Source organism: Oryza brachyantha, chromosome 10 (assembly GCF_000231095.2).
Source record: "Oryza brachyantha chromosome 10, ObraRS2, whole genome shotgun sequence".
Lineage (NCBI taxonomy): Eukaryota > Viridiplantae > Streptophyta > Magnoliopsida > Poales > Poaceae > Oryza > Oryza brachyantha.
The window spans coordinates 5,903,008-5,919,378 of record NC_023172.2 but is presented as its reverse complement, the minus strand read 5'-3'; positions in this window follow the sequence as shown (position 1 = coordinate 5,919,378).

Genomic DNA, 16,371 nt, shown 5'->3' with positions numbered 1-16,371 from the left:
TTCTCGAACACAACTTCTTTTGCGATGTTACCGAGCACGAAAGATGCATATGGATTACACCAACAACATCACCATTCAAACAATCTAGATCAAGATTGACTACTAACTTCTGGATAACTACACAAATTGTGTATCACTTGGTTTACACTTCGTGCTTGAAGACAACCTCGGTAGGAAACCACCGAGAACTAACGGTGCACATGGATTCCATCATCAACTTCACCATCCAAACAATGTCGGGCAAGATTCGACTATTAACTTCGGGATAACTAGATAAATTGTGTATCCACTATGTTTACACTTCGTGCTAGAAGACAACCTCGGTAGCGAAAGCACCGAGCACGAACGGTGCACATGGATTCCATCAACAACTTCACCATTCAAACAATGTCGAGCAAGATTCGACTATTAACTTCGGGATAACTATACAAATTATGTATCCACTTTGTTTACACTTCGTGCTTGAAGTCAACCTCGGTAGCGAAAGCAACGAGCACGAACGGTGCACATGGATTCCATCAACAACTTCACCATTCAAACAATGTCGAGCAAGATTGGACTATTAACTTCGGGATAACTAGACAAATTGTGTATCCACATTGTTTATAGTTCGTGCTTGATGACAACCTCGGTAGCGAAAGCACCGTGCACGAACGGTGCACATGGATTCCATCAACAACTTCACCATTCAAACAATGTCGAGCAAGATTGGACTATTAACTTCGGGATAACTAGACAAATTGTGTATCCACTTTGTTTACAATTCGAGCTACAAGACAACCTCAGTAGCGAAAGCACCAAGCACGAACTGTGCACATGGATTCCATCAACAACTTCACCATTCAAACAATGTCGAGCATGATTCGACTATTAACTTCGGGATAACTATACAAATTGTGTATCCACTTTGTTTACACTTCGTGCTTCAAGACAACCTCGGTAGGAAAGCACCGAGAACAAACAGTGCACATGGATTCCATCAACAACTTCACCATTCAAACAATGTCGAGCAAGATTCGACTATTAACTTCGGGATAACTAGACAAATTGTGTATCCACTATGTTTACACTTCGTGCTAGAAGACAACCTCGGTAGCGAAAGCACCGAGCACGAACGGTGCACATGGATTCCATCAACAACTTCACCATTGAAACAATGTCAAGCAAGATTCGACTATTAACTTCGGGATAACTATACAAATTGTGTATCCACTTTGGTTACACTTCGTGCTTGAAGTCAACCTCGGTAGCGAAAGCACCGAGCACGAACGGTGCACATGGATTCCATCAACAACTTAACCATTCAAACAATGTCGAGCAAGATTCGACTATTAACTTCGGGATAACTATACAAATTATGTATCCACTTTGTTTACACTTCGTGCCAGAAGACAACCTCGGTAGCGAAAGCACCGAGCACGAACGGTACACATGGGTTCCATCAACAACTTCACCATTCAAACAATGTCGAGCAAGATTCGACTATTAACTTCGGGATAACTATACAAATTGTGTATCCACTTTGTTTACACTTCGTGCTTGAAGACAACCTCGGTAGCGAAAGCACCGAGCACGAACGGTGCACATGGATTCCATCAACAAATTAACCATTCAAACAATGTCGAGCAAGATTCAACTATTAACTTCGGTATAACTATACAAATTGTGTATCCACTTTGTTTACACTTCGATCTTGAAGACAACCTCGGTAGCGAAAGCACCGAGCACGAACCGTGCACATGTATTCCATCAACAACTTCACCATTCAAACAATGTCGAGCAAGATTCGACTATTAACTTCGGGATGACTATACAAATTGTGTATCCACTTTGTTTACACTTCGTGCTTGAAGACAACCTTGGTAGCGAAAGCACCGAGCACGAACGCTGCACATGGATTCAATCAACAACTTCACAATTGAAACAATGTCGAGCAAGATTGGACTATTATCTTCGGGATAACTAGACAAATTGTGTATCCACTTTGTTTACAGTTCGTGCTAGAAGACAACCTCGGTAGCGAAAGCACCGAGCACGAACCGTGCACATGGATTCCATCAACAACTTCACCATTCAAACAATGTCGAGCAAGATTGGACTATTAACTTCGTGATAACTAGACAAATTGTGTATCCACTTTGTTTACAGTTCGTGCTAGAAGACAACCTCGGTAGCGAAAGCACCGAGCACGAACCGTGCACATGGATTACATCAACAACTTCACCATTCAAACAATGTCGACCAAGATTCGACTATTAACTTCGGGATAACTATACAAATTGTGTATCCACTTTGTTTACACTTCGTGCTTGAAGACAACCTCGGTAGCGAAAGCACCGAGCACGAACCGTGCACATGTATTCCATCAACAACTTCACCATTCAAACAATGTCGAGCAAGATTCGACTATTAACTTCGGGATGACTATACAAATTGTGTATCCACTTTGTTTACACTTCGTGCTTGAAGACAACCTTGGTAGCGAAAGCACCGAGCACGAACGGTGCACATGGATTCAATCAACAACTTCACAATTGAAACAATGTCGAGCAAGATTGGACTATTATCTTCGGGATAACTAGACAAATTGTGTATCCACTTTGTCTACAGTTCGTGCTAGAAGACAACCTCGGTAGCGAAAGCACCGAGCACGAACCGTGCACATGGATTCCATCAACAACTTCACCATTCAAACAATGTCGAGCAAGATTGGACTATTAACTTCGTGATAACTAGACAAATTGTGTATCCACTTTGTTTACAGTTCGTGCTAGAAGACAACCTCGGTAGCGAAAGCACCGAGCACGAACCGTGCACATGGATTACATCAACAACTTCACCATTCAAACAATGTCGACCAAGATTCGACTATTAACTTCGGGATCACTACACAAATTGTGTATCCACTATGTTTACACTTCGTGCTAGAAGACAACCTCGGTAGCGAAAGCACCGAGCACGAACGGTGCACATGGATTCCATCAACAACTTCACCATTCACACAATGTCGAGCAAGATTCGACTATTAACTTCGGGATCACTACACAAATTGTGTATCCACTTGGTTTACACTTCGTTCTCGAACACAACTTCTTTTGCGATGTTACCGAGCACGAAAGATGCATATGGATTCCACCAACAACATCACCATTCAAACAATCTAGATCAAGATTGACTACTAACTTCTGGATAACTACACAAATTGTGTATCACTTGGTTTACACTTCGTGCTTGAAGACAACCTCGGTAGGAAACCACCGAGAACTAACGGTGCACATGGATTCCATCAACAACTTCACCATTCAAACAATGTCGGGCAAGATTCGACTATTAACTTCGGGATAACTAGATAAATTGTGTATCCACTATGTTTACGATTCGTGCTAGAAGACAACCTCGGTAGCGAAAGCACCGAGCACGAACGGTGCACATGGATTCCATCAACAACTTCACCATTCAAACAATGTCGAGCAAGATTCGACTATTAACTTCGGGATAACTATACAAATTATGTATCCACTTTGTTTACACTTCGTGCTTGAAGTCAACCTCGGTAGCGAAAGCAACGAGCACGAACGGTGCACATGGATTCCATCAACAACTTCACCATTCAAACAATGTCGAGCAAGATTGGACTATTAACTTCGGGATAACTAGACAAATTGTGTATCCACATTGTTTATAGTTCGTGCTTGAAGACAACCTCGGTAGTGAAAGCACCGTGCACGAACGGTGCACATGGATTCCATCAACAACTTCACCATTCAAACAATGTCGAGCAAGATTGGACTATTAACTTCGGGATAACTAGACAAATTGTGTATCCACTTTGTTTACAATTCGTGCTACAAGACAACCTCAGTAGCGAAAGCACCAAGCACGAACCGGTGCACATGGATTCCATCAACAACTTCACCATTCAAACAATGTCGAGCATGATTCGACTATTAACTTCGGGATAACTATACAAATTGTGTATCCACTTTGTTTACACTTCGTGCTTCAAGACAACCTCGGTAGCGAAAGCACCGAGAACAAACAGTGCACATGGATTCCATCAACAACTTCACCATTCAAACAATGTCGAGCAAGATTCGACTATTAACTTCGGGATAACTAGACAAATTGTATATCCACTATGTTTACACTTCGTGCTAGAAGACAACCTCGGTAGCGAAAGCACCGAGCACGAACAGTGCACATGGATTCCATCAACAACTTCACCGTTGCAAACAATGTCGAGCAAGATTCGACTATTAACTTCGGGATAACTATACAAATTGTGTATCCACTTTGGTTACACTTCGTGCTTGAAGTCAACCTCGGTAGCGAAAGCACCGAGCACGAACGGTGCACATGGATTCCATCAACAACTTAACCATTCAAACAATGTCGAGCAAGATTCGACTATTAACTTCGGGATAACTATACAAATTATGTATCCACTTTGTTTACACTTCGTGCCAGAAGACAACCTCGGTAGCGAAAGCACCGAGCACGAACGGTACACATGGGTTCCATCAACAACTTCACCATTCAAACAATGTCGAGCAAGATTCGACTATTAACTTCGAGATAACTATACAAATTGTGTATCCACTTTGTTTACACTTCGTGCTTGAAGACAACCTCGGTAGCGAAAGCACCGAGCACGAACGGTGGACATGGGTTCCATCAACAACTTCACCATTCAAACAATGTCGAGCAAGATTGGACTATTAACTTCGGGATAACAAGACAAATTGTGTATCCACTTTGTTTACAGCTCGTCCTAGAAGACAACCTCGGTAGCGAAAGCACCGAGCACGAACGGTGCACATGGATTCCATCAACACCTTCACCATTCAAACAATGTCGAGCAAGATACGACTATGAACTTCGGGATAACTATACAAATTGTGTATCCACTTTGTTTACACTTCGTGCTTGAAGACAACCTCGGTAGCGAAAGCACCGAGCACGAACGGTGCACATCGGTTTCATCCACAACTTCACCATTCAAACAATGTCGAGCAAGATTGGACTATTAACTTCGGGATAACTAGACAAATTGTGTATCCACTTTGTTTACAGTTCCTGCTAAAAGACAACATCGGTAGCGAAAGCACCGAGCATGAACGGTGCACATCGGTTTCATCCACAACTTCACCATTCAAACAATGTCGAGCAAGATTGGACTATTAACTTCGGGATAACTAGACAAATTGTGTATCCACTTTGTTTACAGTTCCTGCTAAAGACAACATCGGTAGCGAAAGCACCGAGCACGAACCGTGCACATGGATTCCATCAACAACTTCACCATTCAAACAATGTCGAGTAAGATTCGACTATTAACTTCGGGATAACTATACAAATTGTGTATCCACTTTGTTTACACTTCTTGCTTGAAGACAACCTCGGAAGGAAAGCACCGAGAACGAACGGTGCACATGGACTCCATCAACAACTTCACCATTCAAACAATGTCGAGCAAGGTTCGACTATTAACTTCGGGATAACTAGACAAATTGTGTATCCACTATGTTTACACTTCGTGCCAGAAGACAACCTCGGTAGCGAAAGCGCCGAGCACGAACGGTGCTCATGGATTCCATCAACAACTTCACCATTCAAACAATGTCGAGCAAGATTCGACTATTATCTTCGGGATAACTATACAAATTGTGTATCCACTTTGTTTACACTTCGTGCCAGAAGACAACCTCGGTAGCGAAAGCACCGAGCACGAACGGTACACATGGGTTCCATCAACAACTTCAACATTCAAACAATGTCGAGCAAGATTCGACTATTAACTTCGGGATAACTATACAAATTGTGTATCCACTTTGTTTACACTTCGTGCTTGAAGACAACCTCGGTAGCGAAAGCACCGAGCACGAACGGTGGACATGGGTTCCATCAACAACTTCACCATTCAAACAATGTCGAGCAAGATTGGACTATTAACTTCGGGATAACTAGACAAATTGTGTATCCACTTTGTTTACAGCTCGTCCTAGAAGACAACCTCGGTAGCGAAAGCACCGAGCACGAACGGTGCACATGGATTCCATCAACACCTTCACCATTCAAACAATGTCGAGCAAGATACGACTATTAACTTCGGGATAACTATACAAATTGTGTATCCACTTTGTTTACACTTCGTGCTTGAAGACAACCTTGGTAGCGAAAGCACCGAGCACGAACGGTGCACATCGGTTTCATCCACAACTTCACCATTCAAACAATGTCGAGCAAGATTGGACTATTAACTTCGGGATAACTAGACAAATTGTGTATCCACTTTGATTACACTTCGTGCTAGAAGACAACATCGGTAGCGAAAGCACCGAGCACGAACGGTGCACATGGATTCCATCAACAACTTCACCATTCAAACAATGTCGAGCAAGATTCGACTATTAACTTCGGGATAACTATACAAATTGTGTATCCACTTTGTTTACACTTCGTGCTTGAAGACAACCTCGGTAGCGAAAGCACCGAGAACGAACGGTGCACATGGATTCCATCAACAACTTCACCATTCAAACAATGTCGAGCAAGATTCGACTATTAACTTCGGGATAACTAGACAAATTGTGTATCCACTATGTTTACACTTCGTGCTAGAAGACAACCTCGGTAGCGAAAGCACCGAGCACGAACGGTGCACATGGATTCCATCAACAACTTCACCATTCAAACAATGTCGAGCAAGATTCGACTATTATCTTCGGGATAACTATACAAATTGTGTATCCACTTTGTTTACACTTCGTGCTTGAAGTACAACCTCGGTAGCGAAAGCACCGAGCACGAACGGTGCACATGGATTCCATCAACACCTTCACCATTCAAACAATGTCGAGCAAGATTCGACTATTAACTTCGGGATAACTATACAAATTGTGTATCCACTTTGTTTACACTTCTTGCTTGAAGACAACCTCGGAAGGAAAGCACCGAGAACGAACGGTGCACATGGACTCCATCAACAACTTCACCGTTCAAACAATGTCGAGCAAGGTTCGACTATTAACTTCGGGATAACTAGACAAATTGTGTATCCACTATGTTTACACTTCGTGCTAGAAGACAACCTCGGTAGCGAAAGCGCCGAGCACGAACGGTGCTCATGGATTCCATCAACAACTTCACCATTCAAACAATGTCGAGCAAGATTCGACTATTATCTTCGGGATAACTATACAAATTGTGTATCCACTTTGTTTACAGCTCGTCCTAGAAGACAACCTCGGTAGCGAAAGCACCGAGCACGAACGGTGCACATGGATTCCATCAACACCTTCACCATTCAAACAATGTCGAGCAAGATACGACTATTAACTTCGGGATAACTATACAAATTGTGTATCCACTTTGTTTACACTTCGTGCTTGAAGACAACCTCGGTAGCGAAAGCACCGAGCACGAACGGTGCACATCGGTTTCATCCACAACTTCACCATTCAAACAATGTCGAGCAAGATTGGACTATTAACTTCGGGATAACTAGACAAATTGTGTATCCACTTTGTTTACAGTTCCTGCTAAAGACAACATCGGTAGCGAAAGCACCGAGCACGAACGGTGCACATCGGTTTCATCCACAACTTCACCATTCAAACAATGTCGAGCAAGATTGGACTATTAACTTCGGGATAACTAGACAAATTGTGTATCCACTTTGTTTACAGTTCCTGCTAAAGACAACATCGGTAGCGAAAGCACCGAGCACGAACCGTGCACATGGATTCCATCAACAACTTCACCATTCAAACAATGTCGAGTAAGATTCGACTATTAACTTCGGGATAACTATACAAATTGTGTATCCACTTTGTTTACACTTCTTGCTTGAAGACAACCTCGGAAGGAAAGCACCGAGAACGAACGGTGCACATGGACTCCATCAACAACTTCACCATTCAAACAATGTCGAGCAAGGTTCGACTATTAACTTCGGGATAACTAGACAAATTGTGTATCCACAATTGTTTACACTTCGTGCTAGAAGACAACCTCGGTAGCGAAAGCGCCGAGCACGAACGGTGCTCATGGATTCCATCAACAACTTCACCATTCAAGCAATGTCGAGCAAGATTCGACTATTATCTTCGGGATAACTATACAAATTGTGTATCCACTTTGTTTACACTTCGTGCTTGATGTCAACCTCGGTAGCGAAAGCACCGAGCACGAACGGTGCACATGGATTCCATCAACACCTTCACCATTCAAACAATGTCGAGCAAGATTGGACTATTAACTTCGGGATAACTATACAAATTGTGTATCCACTTTGTTTACACTTCGTGCTTGAAGACAACCTCGGTAGCGAAAGCACCGAGCACGAACGGTGCAAATGGATTCCATCCACAACTTCACCATTCAAACAATGTCGAGCAAGATTGGACTATTAACTTCGGGATAACTAGACAAATTGTGTATCCACTTTGTTTACAGTTCGTGCTAAAGACAACCTCGGTAGCGAAAGCACCGAGCACGAACGGTGCACATGGATTCCATCAATAACTTCACCATTCAAACAATGTCGAGCAAGATTCGACTATTAACTTCGGGATAAGTAGACAAATTGTGTATCCACATTGTTTATACGTTCGTGCTTGAAGTCAACCTCGGTAGCGAAAGCACCGTGCACGAACGGTGCACATGGATTCCATCACAACTTCACCATTCAAACAATGTCGAGCAAGATTCGACAATTAACATTCGGGATAACAATACAGATTGTGTATGCACTTTGTTTACACTTCGTGCTAGAAGACAACCTCGGTAGCGAAAGCACCGAGCACGAACGGTACACATGGGTTCCATCAACAACTTCACCATTGAAACAATGTCGAGCAAGATTGGACTATTGACTTCGGGATAACTATACAAATTGTGTATCCACTTTGTTTACACTTCGTGCTTGAAGACAACCTCGGTAGCGAAAGCACCGAGCACGAATCGTGCACATGTATTCCATCAACAACTTCACCATTCAAACAATGTCGAGCAAGATTCGACTATTATCTTCGGGCTAACTAGACAAATTGTGTATCCACTTTGTTTACACTTCGTGCTTGATGTCAACCGCGGTAGCGAAAGCACCGAGCACGAACGGTGCACATGGATTCCATCAACAACTTCACCATTCAAACAATGTCGAGCAAGATTCGACTATTAACTTCGGGATAACTATACAAATTGTGTATCCACTTTGTTTACACTTCTTGCTTGAAGACAACCTCGGAAGGAAAGCACCGAGAACGAACGGTGCACATGGACTCCATCAACAACTTCACCATTCAAACAATGTCGAGCAAGGTTCGACTATTAACTTCGGGATAACTAGACAAATTGTGTATCCACTATGTTTACACTTCGTGCTAGAAGACAACCTCGGTAGCGAAAGCGCCGAGCACGAACGGTGCTCATGGATTCCATCAACAACTTCACCATTCAAACAATGTCGAGCAAGATTCGACTATTATCTTCGGGATAACTATACAAATTGTGTATCCACTTTGTTTACAGCTCGTCCTAGAAGACAACCTCGGTAGCGAAAGCACCGAGCACGAACGGTGCACATGGATTCCATCAACACCTTCACCATTCAAACAATGTCGAGCAAGATACGACTATTAACTTCGGGATAACTATACAAATTGTGTATCCACTTTGTTTACACTTCGTGCTTGAAGACAACCTTGGTAGCGAAAGCACCGAGCACGAACGGTGCACATCGGTTTCATCCACAACTTCACCATTCAAACAATGTCGAGCAAGATTGGACTATTAACTTCGGGATAACTAGACAAATTGTGTATCCACTTTGATTACAGTTCCTGCTAAAAGACAACATCGGTAGCGAAAGCACCGAGCACGAACCGTGCACATGGATTCCATCAACAACTTCACCATTCAAACAATGTCGAGTAAGATTCGACTATTAACTTCGGGATAACTATACAAATTGTGTATCCACTTTGTTTACACTTCTTGCTTGAAGACAACCTCGGAAGGAAAGCACCGAGAACGAACGGTGCACATGGACTCCATCAACAACTTCACCATTCAAACAATGTCGAGCAAGGTTCGACTATTAACTTCGGGATAACTAGACAAATTGTGTATCCACTATGTTTACACTTCGTGCTAGAAGACAACCTCGGTAGGGAAAGCGCCGAGCACGAACGGTGCTCATGGATTCCATCAACAACTTCACCATTCAAACAATGTCGAGCAAGATTCGACTATTATCTTCGGGATAACTATACAAATTGTGTATCCACTTTGTTTACACTTCGTGCTTGATGTACAACCTCGGTAGCGAAAGCACCGAGCACGAACGGTGCACATGGATTCCATCAACACCTTCACCATTCAAACAATGTCGAGCAAGATTCGACTATTAACTTCGGGATAACTATACAAATTGTGTATCCACTTTGTTTACACTTCTTGCTTGAAGACAACCTCGGTAGCGAAAGCACCGAGAACGAACGGTGCACATGGACTTCCATCAACAACTTCACCAGTTCAAACAATGTCGAGCAAGGATTCGACTATTAACTTCGGGATAACTAGACAAATTGTGTATCCACTATGTTTACACTTCGTGCTAGAAGACAACCTCGGTAGCGAAAGCGCCGAGCACGAACGGTGCTCATGGATTCCATCAACAACTTCACCATTCAAACAATGTCGAGCAAGATTCGACTATTATCTTCGGGATAACTATACAAATTGTGTATCCACTTTGTTTACAGCTCGTCCTAGAAGACAACCTCGGTAGCGAAAGCACCGAGCACGAACGGTGCACATGGATTCCATCAACACCTTCACCATTCAAACAATGTCGAGCAAGATTACGACTATTAACTTCGGGATAACTATACAAATTGTGTATCCACTTTGTTTACACTTCGTGCTTGAAGACAACCTCGGTAGCGAAAGCACCGAGCACGAACGGTGCACATCGGATTCCATCCACAACTTCACCATTCAAACAATGTCGAGCAAGATTGGACTATTAACTTCGGGATAACTAGACAAATTGTGTATCCACTTTGTTTACAGTTCGTGCTAGAAGACAACATCGGTAGCGAAAGCACCGAGCACGAACGGTGCACATCGGATTCCATCAACAACTTCACCATTCAAACAATGTCGAGCAAGATTGGACTATTAACTTCGGGATAACTAGACAAATTGTGTATCCACTTTGTTTACACGTTCCTGCTAAAGACAACATCGGTAGCGAAAGCACCGAGCACGAACGGTGCACATGGATTCCATCAACAACTTCACCATTCAAACAATGTCGAGTAAGATTCGACTATTAACTTCGGGATAACTATACAAATTGTGTATCCACTTTGTTTACACTTCTTGCTTGAAGACAACCTCGGTAAGCGAAAGCACCGAGAACGAACGGTGCACATGGACTTCCATCAACAACTTCACCATTCAAACAATGTCGAGCAAGGTTCGACTATTAACTTCGGGATAACTAGACAAATTGTGTATCCACTATGTTTACACTTCGTGCTAGAAGACAACCTCGGTAGCGAAAGCGCCGAGCACGAACGGTGCTACATGGATTCCATCAACAACTTCACCATTCAAGCAATGTCGAGCAAGATTCGACTATTATCTTCGGGATAACTATACAAATTGTGTATCCACTTTGTTTACACTTCGTGCTTGATGTCAACCTCGGTAGCGAAAGCACCGAGCACGAACGGTGCACATGGATTCCATCAACACCTTCACCATTCAAACAATGTCGAGCAAGATTGGACTATTAACTTCGGGATAACTATACAAATTGTGTATCCACTTTGTTTACACTTCGTGCTTGAAGACAACCTCGGTAGCGAAAGCACCGAGCACGAACGGTGAAAATGGGTTCCATCCACAACTTCACCATTCAAACAATGTCGAGCAAGATTGGACTATTAACTTCGGGATAACTAGACAAATTGTGTATCCACTTTGTTTACAGTTCGTGCTAAAGACAACCTCGGTAGCGAAAGCACCGAGCACGAACGGTGCACATGGATTCCATCAATAACTTCACCATTCAAACAATGTCGAGCAAGATTCGACTATTAACTTCGGGATAAGTAGACAAATTGTGTATCCACATTGTTTATAGTTCGTGCTTGAAGTCAACCTCGGTAGCGAAAGCACCGTGCACGAACGGTGCACATGGATTCCATCAACTTCACCATTCAAACAATGTCGGGCAAGATTCGACAATTAACATCGGGATAACAATACAGATTGTGTATGCACTTTGTTTACACTTCGTGCTAGAAGACAACCTCGGTAGCGAAAGCACCGAGCACGAACGGTACACATGGGTTCCATCAACAACTTCACCATTGAAACAATGTCGAGCAAGATTGGACTATTGACTTCGGGATAACTATACAAATTGTGTATCCACTTTGTTTACACTTCGTGCTTGAAGACAACCTCGGTAGCGAAAGCACCGAGCACGAATCGTGCACATGTATTCCATCAACAACTTCACCATTCAAACAATGTCGAGCAAGATTCGACTATTATCTTCGGGCTAACTAGACAAATTGTGTATCCACTTTGTTTACACTTCGTGCTTGATGTCAACCGCGGTAGCGAAAGCACCGAGCACGAACGGTGCACATGGATTCCATCAACAACTTCACCATTCAAACAATGTCGAGCAAGATTCGACTATTAACTTCGGGATAACTATACAAATTGTGTATCCACTTTGTTTACACTTCTTGCTTGAAGACAACCTCGGAAGGAAAGCACCGAGAACGAACGGTGCACATGGACTCCATCAACAACTTCACCATTCAAACAATGTCGAGCAAGGTTCGACTATTAACTTCGGGATAACTAGACAAATTGTGTATCCACTATGTTTACACTTCGTGCTAGAAGACAACCTCGGTAGCGAAAGCGCCGAGCACGAACGGTGCTCATGGATTCCATCAACAACTTCACCATTCAAACAATGTCGAGCAAGATTCGACTATTATCTTCGGGATAACTATACAAATTGTGTATCCACTTTGTTTACAGCTCGTCCTAGAAGACAACCTCGGTAGCGAAAGCACCGAGCACGAACGGTGCACATGGATTCCATCAACACCTTCACCATTCAAACAATGTCGAGCAAGATACGACTATTAACTTCGGGATAACTATACAAATTGTGTATCCACTTTGTTTACACTTCGTGCTTGAAGACAACCTCGGTAGCGAAAGCACCGAGCACGAACGGTGCACATCGGATTTCATCCACAACTTCACCATTCAAACAATGTCGAGCAAGATTGGACTATTAACTTCGGGATAACTAGACAAATTGTGTATCCACTTTGTTTACAGTTCCTGCTAAAAGACAACATCGGTAGCGAAAGCACCGAGCACGAACGGTGCACATCGGTTTCATCCACAACTTCACCATTCAAACAATGTCGAGCAAGATTGGACTATTAACTTCGGGATAACTAGACAAATTGTGTATCGACTTTGTTTACAGTTCCTGCTAAAGACAACATCGGTAGCGAAAGCACCGAGCACGAACCGTGCACATGGATTCCATCAACAACTTCACCATTCAAACAATGTCGAGTAAGATTCGACTATTAACTTCGGGATAACTATACAAATTGTGTATCCACTTTGTTTACACTTCTTGCTTGAAGACAACCTCGGTAAGGAAAGCACCGAGAACGAACGGTGCACATGGACTCCATCAACAACTTCACCATTCAAACAATGTCGAGCAAGGTTCGACTATTAACTTCGGGATAACTAGACAAACTGTGTATCCACTATGTTTACACTTCGTGCTAGAAGACAACCTCGGTAGCGAAAGCGCCGAGCACGAACGGTGCTCATGGATTCCATCAACAACTTCACCATTCAAACAATGTCGAGCAAGATTCGACTATTATCTTCGGGATAACTATACAAATTGTGTATCCACTTTGTTTACACTTCGTGCTTGATGTCAACCTCGGTAGCGAAAGCACCGAGCACGAACGGTGCACATGGATTCCATCAACACCTTCACCATTCAAACAATGTCGAGCAAGATTGGACTATTAACTTCGGGATAACTATACAAATTGTGTATCCACTTTGTTTACACTTCGTGCTTGAAGACAACCTCGGTAGCGAAAGCACCGAGCACGAACGGTGAAAATGGGTTCCATCCACAACTTCACCATTCAAACAATGTCGAGCAAGATTGGACTATTAACTTCGGGATAACTAGACAAATTGTGTATCCACATTGTTTATAGTTCGTGCTTGAAGACAACCTCGGTAGTGAAAGCACCGTGCACGAACGGTGCACATGGATTCCATCAACAACTTCACCATTCAAACAATGTCGAGCAAGATTGGACTATTAACTTCGGGATAACTAGACAAATTGTGTATCCACTTTGTTTACAGTTCGTGCTAAAAGACAACGGCGAAAGCACCGAGCACGAACGGTGCACATGGATTCCATCAACAACTTCACCATTCAAACAATGTCGAGCAAGATTCGACTATTAACTTCGGGATAAGTAGACAAATTGTGTATCCACATTGTTTATAGTTCGTGCTTGAAGTCAACCTCGGTAGCGAAAGCACCGTGCACGAACGGTGCACATGGATTCCATCAACTTCACCAGTCAAACAATGTCGGGCAAGATTCGACAATTAACATCGGGATAACAATACAGATTGTGTATGCACTTTGTTTACACTTCGTGCTAGAAGACAACCTCGGTAGCGAAAGCACCGAGCACGAACGGTACACATGGGTTCCATCAACAACTTCACCATTGAAACAATGTCGAGCAAGATTGGACTATTGACTTCGGGATAACTATACAAATTGTGTATCCACTTTAATTACACTTCGTGCTTGAAGACAACCTCGGTAGCGAAAGCACCGAGCACGAATGGTGCACATGTATTCCATCAACAACTTCACCATTCAAACAATGTCGAGCAAGATTCGACTATTATCTTCGGGCTAACTAGACAAATTGTGTATCCACTTTGTTTACACTTCGTGCTTGATGTCAACCTCGGTAGCGAAAGCACCGAGCACGAACGGTGCACATGGATTCCATCAACACCTTCACCATTCAAACAATGTCGAGCAAGATTGGACTATTAACTTCGGGATAACTATACAAATTGTGTATCCACTTTGTTTACACTTCGTGCTTGAAGACAACCTCGGTACCGAAAGCACCGAGCACGAACGGTGAAAATGGGTTCCATCCACAACTTCACCATTCAAACAATGTCGAGCAAGATTGGACTATTAACTTCGGGATAACTAGACAAATTGTGTATCCACTTTGTTTACAGTTCGTGCTAAAAGACAACCTCGGTAGCGAAAGCACCGAGCACGAACGGTGCACATGGATTCCATCAACAACTTCACCATTCAAACAATGTCGAGCAAGATTCGACTATTAACTTCGGGATAAGTAGACAAATTGTGTATCCACATTGTTTATAGTTCGTGCTTGAAGTCAACCTCGGTAGCGAAAGCACCGTGCACGAACGGTGCACATGGATTCCATCAACTTCACCATTCAAACAATGTCGGGCAAGATTCGACAATTAACATCGGGATAACAATACAGATTGTGTATGCACTTTGTTTACACTTCGTGCTAGAAGACAACCTCGGTAGCGAAAGCACCGAGCACGAACGGTACACATGGGTTCCATCAACAACTTCACCATTGAAACAATGTCGAGCAAGATTGGACTATTGACTTCGGGATAACTATACAAATTGTGTATCCACTTTGTTTACACTTCGTGCTTGAAGACAACCTCGGTAGCGAAAGCACCGAGCACGAATCGTGCACATGTATTCCATCAACAACTTCACCATTCAAACAATGTCGAGCAAGATTCGACTATTATCTTCGGGCTAACTAGACAAATTGTGTATCCACTTTGTTTACACTTCGTGCTTGATGTCAACCTCGGTAGCGAAAGCACCGAGCACGAACGGTGCACATGGATTCCATCAACACCTTCACCATTCAAACAATGTCGAGCAAGATTGGACTATTAACTTCGGGATAACTATACAAATTGTGTATCCACTTTGTTTACACTTCGTGCTTGAAGACAACCTCGGTACCGAAAGCACCGAGCACGAACGGTGAAAATGGGTTCCATCCACAACTTCACCATTCAAACAATGTCGAGCAAGATTGGACTATTAACTTCGGGATAACTAGACAAATTGTGTATCCACTTTGTTTACAGTTCGTGCTAAAAGACAACCTCGGTAGCGAAAGCACCGAGCACGAACGGTGCACATGGATTCCATCAACA